General features: G+C 46.8%; 1 protein-coding gene across 4 annotated transcripts in view; it reads left to right on the top strand.

Moving 5' to 3' along the window:
- The first annotated feature begins 711 nt into the window (after positions 1-711).
- Pkig (cAMP-dependent protein kinase inhibitor gamma) overlaps positions 712-9,324 on the top strand; it is a 63,149-nt gene continuing 54,536 nt past the window's right edge. The window contains exon 1 of one of the 4 annotated variants that reach the window (XM_057780870.1): positions 712-865. The gene's annotated coding sequence lies outside the window, so the exon portion shown is untranslated. The other 3 variants (XM_057780875.1, XM_057780872.1, XM_057780871.1) reach the window with 3 other exon arrangements.

Below are 9,324 nucleotides of genomic sequence, written 5' to 3'. Positions count from 1 at the left end.
TGGCAGTAAGAACAAAATTAATTTCATCTGAATTCGGAGTAAGTCTAAGTCTTGGTTTTCCCTGGTGGGTTGGAATTCCACAACAGTTAGGAACATCTTTTGAGTTGAGGGTCCTGCGTATCCGCTGGATCTTTCCGGTAAGTGTAATTGCTCATTACAAGTTATTTATTTCCCATGCTGAAGTGCTCACCCCCAAACCAATTCTATTCACTACTTCCGCCACCAAAAAAGGCTGGGAGGTTGAGGCAGAGTTCAAGTTTTTTTCAGGTACATAATGAGTTGAAGGCTAGCCTGTCTCAAAAAAGAAAAAAGAAAGCAAAATAAGAAAGGAAGAAAAAAAAAGAAAGAGAAAAATAGGAACCCCAAACTAATCAGCCAAAGGCAAACTCAAACAAACAAACAAAAGAAAAAAAAAACAACAAAAAATCAAAACAACAACAAAAATTCAAAACCCATTTATTACTAACCTAGCAAATTTGGGCCAAAGGGCACCTCTACTGCACATACTGCCTTTCGAGTGCCAAAAATGAACTGAGACAAGAGCAGCATCCGAGGTACATGCCCTCCCCCTAGAGCCTCGCTGTTCCCCACGCCCAGCTTCCGTCGGGCCACCTCTCTAGGGAGCTAAGGCCCCAGGCTCAGGACAGCTTTCCTTCCTCCACCCACTCCTCGCTATGCCCGAGCGCCTCCTCCTCTTCCCCAGCTCGCTGCTGCGTCCCTTCCCGGCCGCCATAGCGCGAACGACGCGGGAGTTCGGCAGCCGCGTCGCCTAGGCAACGGCTCGGCGGCTGGCAGCGGGCGCCAGGCGGCCCCGGGGAGGCGCTCGCGCCGGCGGCCCGGGCTCCGCGAGGCGACGAGGCGGCAGGTAAGCGGCGGCCGAGCGAGCGGGCGGGCTCGGAGAGGAGAGGAGCGGTCCGCCAGGCGACCGGCGAGGGACGGGCCGCGAGGACGCGGGGCAAGGACGGAGGGCTGGACTTAGTCCCCTGGGCCCGGGAGCGGGCGCCTGCGACGCCTTCTGACCCCAGCCCGCTTCGGGTGGGTGCGCTTTCGGCTTTTATTCTTACGCATCTCTTGAGGCTCATTGGAAAGTTTTCTTTTTAAATAACATTTTTTCTTTTTTTTTTTTTTTTTTTTTTTTTTTTTTTGGTTTTTCGAGACAGGGTTTCTCTGTGGCTTTGGAGCCTGTCCTGGAACTAGCTCTTGTAGACCAGGCTGGTCTCGAACTCACAGAGATCCACCTGCCTCTGCCTCCCAAGTGCTGGGATTAAAGGCGTGCGCCACCACCGCCCGGCCTAAATAACATTTTTTTAAAGCTTCTTTTCTTTGACGGTTTGTCGTTGAGTAACTAGGAACTGAAGAAAACGTTTGCGTGTGTCTCCCTTGAGGGGCCGTCGAGATTGGACTTTTCCCTGCGTCAGTTTTCTCACCTCTACAATGGGGATAATGTCTTATAAGATGATCATAAAGTGTATTTCTATTTAAGATGCGCGCTATGTGGGAGCTTGCCTTGTTGCTACTGCTACGAGGAACATCAATGAGGATTTATTGAGAACCAGGGCCCGGGCTGATCGCCAGCGGTTTAAGAAAAAAAAAAAAAAAGTGAGTGAGACATCTTGTCCTTAGGAACTCCACTCCAATCCGTAGACCTATGGACAGGAATTTGGTATCATTTGAGCTGTCGTTTTGCACGTACCGGAAACTGAGCGCAGAGAGCAGTTGTGGACCTGCAGCAGTGAGAGTGGTGGTTCTAGAGAGATTACACAAGGTTACTTCCAAAGGAGATAGGAAGCCGGCCCTTGTGTTGGCCAGGAGTCGAGGCTGGTGACATGCCTGGTGTTAGGAAGGCAGAACCCTGAGGAGACAGCCGGATTTGTAGAGAATCTCCCAAGAATTTTAGGCTGGAAGAGGATCTGAAAGGCAGAAATAGCTTCTACTTGATGTTTGAGAGATATGACTTGGCTCTTCCTGACACATTTTTTTTGGGGGGGGGGATAAAGTTTTAGGAGGTTGGGATTTTATTTTTGGGGTCTAAAGGGGGATTGTTGTTTATACAGGGTCTTATTTATGGCCTGTAGACAGGCTAGATGCTGTTATGTTGCAGAGGCTAGCTTTGAACTCCTAGTCCTTGTGTCTGTCTCCATCTTCTGAGTTCTAGGATACAAGTGTGAGCTGGCAGGGGATTTTAGTCAGTAGGTGGGTGTGCTTCATCAGGGGTAGATCCCTCACCTTCTTTAATCTCGATCACTCTCATTTTTGTCTGGTTTTCCGAGACAGGGTCTTACAGTGTCATTCTAGCTGTCCTGGTACTCGCTCTGTGGACCAGGCTGGCCTCGAACTCAGAGATCCGCCTGCCTCTGCCTCCTGAGTGCTGGGGTTAAAGGCGTGCGCCACCACCGCCTGGCAGTCTCATTGCTCTTATTTTTCACTTTACAGTAATTTATTTATGGTAATTCAGAAACCAGATATAACTGGGCGGTGGTGGCGCACGCCTTTAATCCCAGCACTTGAGAGGCAGAGGCAGGCGGATCTCTGTGAGTTTGAGACCAGCCTGGTCTACAAGAGCTAGTTCCAGGACAGGCTCCAAAACCACAGAGAAACCCTGTCTCGAAAAACCAAAACAAAAAACAAACAAACAAAAAAAACAGAAACCAGATATAAAATATTGCCATAGGCCTTTTCATTATTAAAACTAAGTACTGGAAAAAAGGGTAGCTTTTCTGACCATAAGCTTTTTATAGCAAAAGACCTGAAATGGCTCAGAATGTTGCATATTACAAGATGGGGAGTTTGAGTTTGAGGGTTCCTCTTTTTGTGGTGCTGGAGGTTGAAGAGACCCTGGCCCATATTAAGCAGGTGCTTTGCCTCTCGACTTCATCCTTGGCCTTCTCTCAAGAAGTTCCATTATCCAGTCACAAGAGCTCCAACCTGATGACCTTATCTACTCTGGTTCCTCCCGAAGGTCCCACCTCTTGACACTGGTTTCCACTCTCTTAGCAAGTGAGATTTCAACACTTGAGCCCTTGGGTGATAGATGGAAACCACAGCAAGTATGAGGTGCCGGGCACTGTGCACACTGTAACGAGAAAGCTGGTTTCCGTCATGGCCATCAGAACTTAGGTAGGAAATTGGACTGACAGGTGGCTGTGTGATGGGCATTGTTAATGGAGTACTTCTGTTCAGGTGAACACAATCTAGTTTGGAGGTTTGGGGAGGGAGTAGTGTGAGTTAGCTCTGTCTGGAAAGATGGTGAGAAGGTAAAGGGACAGAATTTCAGACACATTCGAAAGTAGTGTTACAAAGCTCAACATGGTGGCACCTGCCTATCTTCCCAGCCTTTGGGAGGTGGAGGCAGGAGGGTCAAGAGTTTAATCTCTGGCTACAGACAAGTTCAAGTCCTGACCAGTTGTGGCTCACTCCCAGCACTCAGGAGGCTGAAGCAGGAAGATCAGGAATTTAAAGCTAGCCTGGGCTGCATAGACAGGCCTTGTTTCAACACCCCCCACAAACAAAACAAAACAATGATACTGAAAAATAATGAGAAAGATTTAAAAAGGGCCCAAATCTGAGGGTTGCTGCTTTTTTTTTAGTTTTTCGAGACAGGGTTTCTCTGTAGCTTTGGAGCCTATCCTGGAACTAGCTCTTGTAGACCAGGCTGGCCTCGAACTCACAGAGATCCGCCTACCTCTGCCACCACCGCCTGACTTGAGGGTTGCTGCTTTGCACACTCCTGGAAGAGCCATTCACTTAAGTGACACCCAGAAGTGGCTCTGGAAGAGGAAACCGAGGGAGTGTGTGATAATGAAGGCCCAGGGCAGAGGTCAGCATTGTTAGATGCTACCGAGATGGCAAGTAGGAGAAGTTAAAGTAAGAAGGTGCCATCTGAATAAATAAGTTTCAGGGGTCACTAGGGACCCGACTGAGCAGATGTGTTGAAATGGTGGGGGCGGAATCTATAATGTCCCAGCTTCCAAGGGTTCGGTGTAATGTATCAGTGGGACGAGGTAAGAGTGGGATGTGAGAAGACGGAGCGCAGGCAGCTCTGGGAAGGGGGGCGGGAGAAGGCTGGAGAGCGGCTGAGGAGTAAGGGAGGGTTTTTGTATTTTTTTTTTTTTTCAATCACAGGAGAGAGTTTAAATGCAGTTGGCCTAGAGCTGAGAAGACGGGAGTGGAAGGGGAAACTGATAGCACAGCTTTCTCTGGAAGGCAGGGTGGACGGCTTAGGGAGAGAGGTTGTTGCCGAAAGAAGTGCACCAGTGGAAGGCAACAGACAAAAGGCAGCAGTGTGGAGAGCAAGCCGAGCTCATTGTTGGCAGACAGCAGGCCTCTTTGTACTAGTATCATATGAAGCACTTCTTATGCACTAATCTCAGTATAATCAGCTCTTTTGGTGGAGTGGGTTGCTGGGGATTGAACTGAGGGATTTGATGGTTCTAGGTAAGCACTCTACAGTCCCTTAATAAAATTGTCTTCATAAAAACCTTGTGACTCAGGCCCTGCCTGTTATGATCTCTAGTTTATGGATGAAAACTATGGTAAAATGCTTATGGAAAGCACATTATATTTGGGTCCTGTGTTTTAGTTTGCTGAACTTTTGTGTGTGTGTGCCTGTGTGTGCAGGTGTGTGTTCTGCTCTTTTGTGTGTGCGCCTGTGTGTGCAGGTGTGGGTTCTGCTCTTTGTCACTCCATCTTTCACTGAGCCTGGAGTTAGGCTGGTAATTAGCCGGCCTCAGGGATTCCCTTTCCTCTATCCACCATAGTTCCAGGGTTACAGGCACACGGTCACACTTTTGTGTGTGTGTGTGTGTTTGTAACCAGAGTGTTTGTGCACCACATGCGTATAGGAGCCCTCGAATTGGTGTTGTGAGCCACCATGTGGGTGCTGTGAATCAAACCTGGGTCCTCAGTAATAGGTAATTGTAGCAACTGCCCTTAACCTGGAGCCATCTCTCGGCCCCACCCCCATCTTTTTATGTGGGTGCTGGAGATTGAAACCCAGATCTTCATGCTTGTGTGGCAAGTACTCTTCCTGAGCATCTCCCTAGCCCAGAGCTTTCACTCTTAGTCACTACCCAGATGGTGGAATTTCTACCTTCCATAGTATGTGCTGAGAAAATTCAAGAGATTAACTTGGATATAGAATACAGTTAACTGAGCAGACAGCCACGAGAGAGAAAGGACGACACCTTCTCCTTTCTTCCTTTCTTCTTCTTTTTGATGCCAGGGATTGAACCCAGGACCTCGAGCATATTAACCACCTGCTCGGCCACTGAGCCACACCTTCATCTCCCTAAAGCAATAGCTTTATAATAACAGTAATCATCAGAATTGTAATTGGAATGGCAGTAGCCACATGAAAGGCACATACTAAGCAATATACTTAGACATGCTGTGCCTAACCACATAGGATAAGAGCTGGCTGAGCGGTGGGAGGGCAAGACAAGAACGGATGACAGGTGACAAGAAGGTGGTTTTCCCAGGGAACCTTAAGGGTGCTGGTACCACAAAGTGGGCAGGCGAAAGCCGGTCCCAGGAGTAGGACATCACCAAAGAGTCTGCAGAGATGTTGGCTGTGGTGATTTATGGTGCTGAAAGACTGCACACAGACTTTGTTTGGTGGGCACTTTAGTCATGAGAAGGGGACAAGGTGGCTGTTACATACACTTCAAAAATAATTGCATCCTGTGATTATGTGTAAGAGGCAGTTTGTTTGCTCCTAATGTTTTTGAGAAAAAATATTGAGAGAAATATATATGTAGGAAAAGTTTCTGGAAATATTAGTTTTTATTTGTTTTGTGTCTGAGGCAGGGTCTTACTATGTCATCTGGCTAGCCTTGGACTTGCTATATAGACCAGGCTGGCTTTTGTCAGTTCTGCCTGCCTCTGCCTCTGTCTCCCCGCCTCCCATTTCCCTCCCCCTCCTCCTGCCCCTCTCCCCCTCCCCCCACCCTCTTCTCCTCCCTCTCCAGTCCGAAGAGCAGTCAGGGTACCCTGCCCTGTGGAAAGTCCAAGGTCCTCCCCCCTCCATCCAGGTCTAGGAAGGTGAACATCCAAACTGTCTAGGCTCCCACAAAGCCAGAACCTGAAGTAGGATCAAAACCCCGTGCCATTGTCCTTGGCCTCTCATCAACTCTCATTGTCCGCCATGTTCAGAGAGTCCGGTTTTATCCCATGCTTTTTCAGTCACAGTCCAGCTGGCCTTGGTGAGCTCCCAATAGATCAGCCCCACTGTCTCAGTGGGTGGGTGCACCCCTCGTGGTCCTGACTTCCTTGCTTATGTTTTCCCTCCTTCTTCTCCTCATTGGGACCTTGGGAGCTCAGCCCGGTGCTCCAGTGTGGGTCTCTGTCTCTATCTCCATCCATCGCTAGATGAAGGTTCTATGGTGATATGCCTCATTTTGTTTTTTAAGACAGGGTCTCAGCTGGGCGGTGGTAGGGCACACCTTTAATCCCAGCACTCGGAAGGCAGAGGTAGGCGGATCTCTGTGAGTTTGAGGCCAGCCTGGTCTACAGAGCCAGTTCCAGGACAGCTAGGACTGTTACAAAGAGAAACCCTGTCTTGAAAAACCAACCAACCAACAACCAACCCACCAAGCAACCAACCAACAGACAAATAAATATAAAAAATATTTTTTAAGAAAGTAAATAAATGAGTTATAATTAAAGTTTTTTAGAATTTATTTATTATGTATACAGTGTCTGCATGTTTGCCTGAATACCAGAAGAGGACACCACATCTCATTACAGATGGTTGTGGGCCACCATGTGGTTGCTGAGAAATGAACTCGTGACCTCTGGAAGAGCAGCAAATGCTGTTAAGCTCTGAGCCATCTCTCCAGCCCTAAAAAATATTTTTAAGGTTTATTTGTGGTAAAAGATACATAAAATCTATAATTTTCTAATAACCATTTTAAAATATTAGTTTTAATAATATTAAATATATTTGCATTGTTGTTCAACCAGTCTTACAAAAGTCAAGGGTTACATTTAGTTTTTATTTTTATTTATTTTTATTTTTTTTGGTTTTTCGAGACAGGGTTTCTCTGTGGTTTTGGAGCCTGTCCTGGAACTAGCTCTTGTAGACCAAGCTGGTCTCGAACTCACAGAGATCTGCCTGCCTCTGCCCCCCAAGTGCTGGGATTAAAGGCGTGCGCCACCACCGCCCAGCTTAGATAGAAATATTTTGAAGGTAGTTTGACAACATGAAAATTTAGCAAAAATAACAAGAGTAGGTTTCCCTCTAGAGCCTATGATGTCTCCATCTGTGGTCTTTTGACCAGGTTTATAGTACCAGACATGAACTCCCTCCTCAAATCCAAGCAGAAAGTGGTTGGTGACGTCCGTAATAGTCATGCCACTATTGTGCTGGGTTGGTTGTAGTATGCAGGATCTGGTGTTGGGTGAAACCATTACTATCTTTTCTTCTCTGGCAGTCTGAATAACACAGGCTGGCACTAGAAATCCAGAAAGACAAAGAATAGGAAGCACTCTTAACTGAACATCTCTAGACCCCCTAAAAATAAATCTTAAAAAAATGTCAGCTGAGGAGATGGCTCAGTGGGTAGAGTGTCTGCCTGGTAAGATTGAGGACCTTAGTTCAATCCTAACACCTTGTAAAGTTAGGTATGGCCACATATGTCTCTAATCTCAGCTCTAAGGAGATGGAGACAGGAGAATTCTTGGACTTTCTGGCCAGCCAGTCAAGCTGAATTGGCATGTTCTAGGTTCAGTGAAAGATCCTGTCTTACACACACACACAGACACAGACATACACACACACACACCATACTCCCTCTGACTTCTGCATGTGTGAGTACCTATATACATACACACACATATTTTCTATAATCTCTCTTTTGACACAAAGTTACCATAGAAGAATCCTACCCTCCCAACCCCTCCCCAGGAGCCACCATAATACCATAAAAGAGAATGTGGCTTTCCAGACCTGATTTGCCATTTGCTTTTGTGGTTAACAACCTTTGTTCTGTGAGCCACTTACTAAATTTAAATAATGCTTAATATGTCAAAAACTTGGACTGTCCTGGAGAGTTCTGCATAATGGAAGTTCCTTCTTTTTCTGATTCTTGTGGCACTTTGAACTTTCTTTTTATAGCATTTCTCATGACTAGTCCCTTCCATAATTACTTTTGCAGTGTGTGTGTCTATGTTATTAAATCCTTAGCTTGGTGAGGACAGGAGTCCCTCACTGGACCTTTACCCAGCCTTACACATAATTGGGGTTTGTCTGTGTTCTTGGAACTAGTGAATGAATCAATGCCTCTTTCTTTTACTGCAGAGCCCTCTTCAGTAATACTGTCTTAGGAATTCACTGTTAGTGGAGCTTGTCAGCTGGCCTCTTGAGTGGCTTGGATTACGTGTTAGGGGAAAACCCATAAATGTTTAAAAGGTAATTTCAAACCTAAACAAAGGAAGAGCAAATAGTATAAAGTAATCTCTATTACCCACCATAGTAATTACAGTATTTTGGGATGAGTTATGTTTTGAGACGAAGGTGAAGAGAACACAGGGGCTTTAGGGTGCCCATTTTGATTTTCTGGGAGAGATGAAGGGCATGTAAAATAGGCAGGGTAGGTAAAGAGGAGCTGGTGGCCCACAGACAGACCAGCCTGCCTTTAGTGAACCGTTATTGTGAGCACTACCTGAGTTGACATATGGAAGTGCAAAGAGTTTGGGTGGTAGCTTCACTCTGGCCCCTGGCATCCATATATTCAAAGAGTCTAGAATGTTCAGGTGCAAGCTCCACCCCAAGCCCTCTCCCCTGGAGTTGCCTTAGTCCAGACTCCGCCCCTGAAAAAGTCCACAAAATGATGACCCCTCCCCAAAGCTTCTCAAGACCACCACAGGGTATTTAAACTGCCCCCCCCCCCCCCAGAGAACAAACACTTGGTTTTCCAGTCTTTCTTTCCCTTTTCCTCTCTGGGGGGCTGGAAAGCCATCCTGGAGGGTTTGTATCCATTAAACCTGGACCTTTTCTAATTCGGTTTGAGCCGGGCGGTGGTGGCACACGCCTTTAATCCCAGCACTTGGGAGGCAGAGGCAGGCAGATCTCTGTGAGTTCGAGACCAGCCTGGTCTACAAGAGCTAGTTCCAGGACAGGCTCCAAAACCACAGAGAAACCCTGTCTCAAAAAAAAAAAAAATCTAATTCGGTTTGATTTTGTCTGATTTGGATTATTGCGTTGGTGGAGAAACTTTTCACAAAGAACAATGCCCACTGCTTGGTGAGTGTGACTGAGATGCCACTGCTGCTGTTGGCATCATGATCGTCACTGCACAGCAGGAGAAAGGCAAGTGTGACAGCCGA

This window comes from Chionomys nivalis, chromosome 9 (assembly GCF_950005125.1).
Source record: "Chionomys nivalis chromosome 9, mChiNiv1.1, whole genome shotgun sequence".
NCBI classification, from domain to species: Eukaryota; Metazoa; Chordata; class Mammalia; order Rodentia; family Cricetidae; genus Chionomys; species Chionomys nivalis.
Note: the sequence above shows the minus strand (reverse complement) of the source record. Positions and strands in the feature narration are given on the sequence as shown.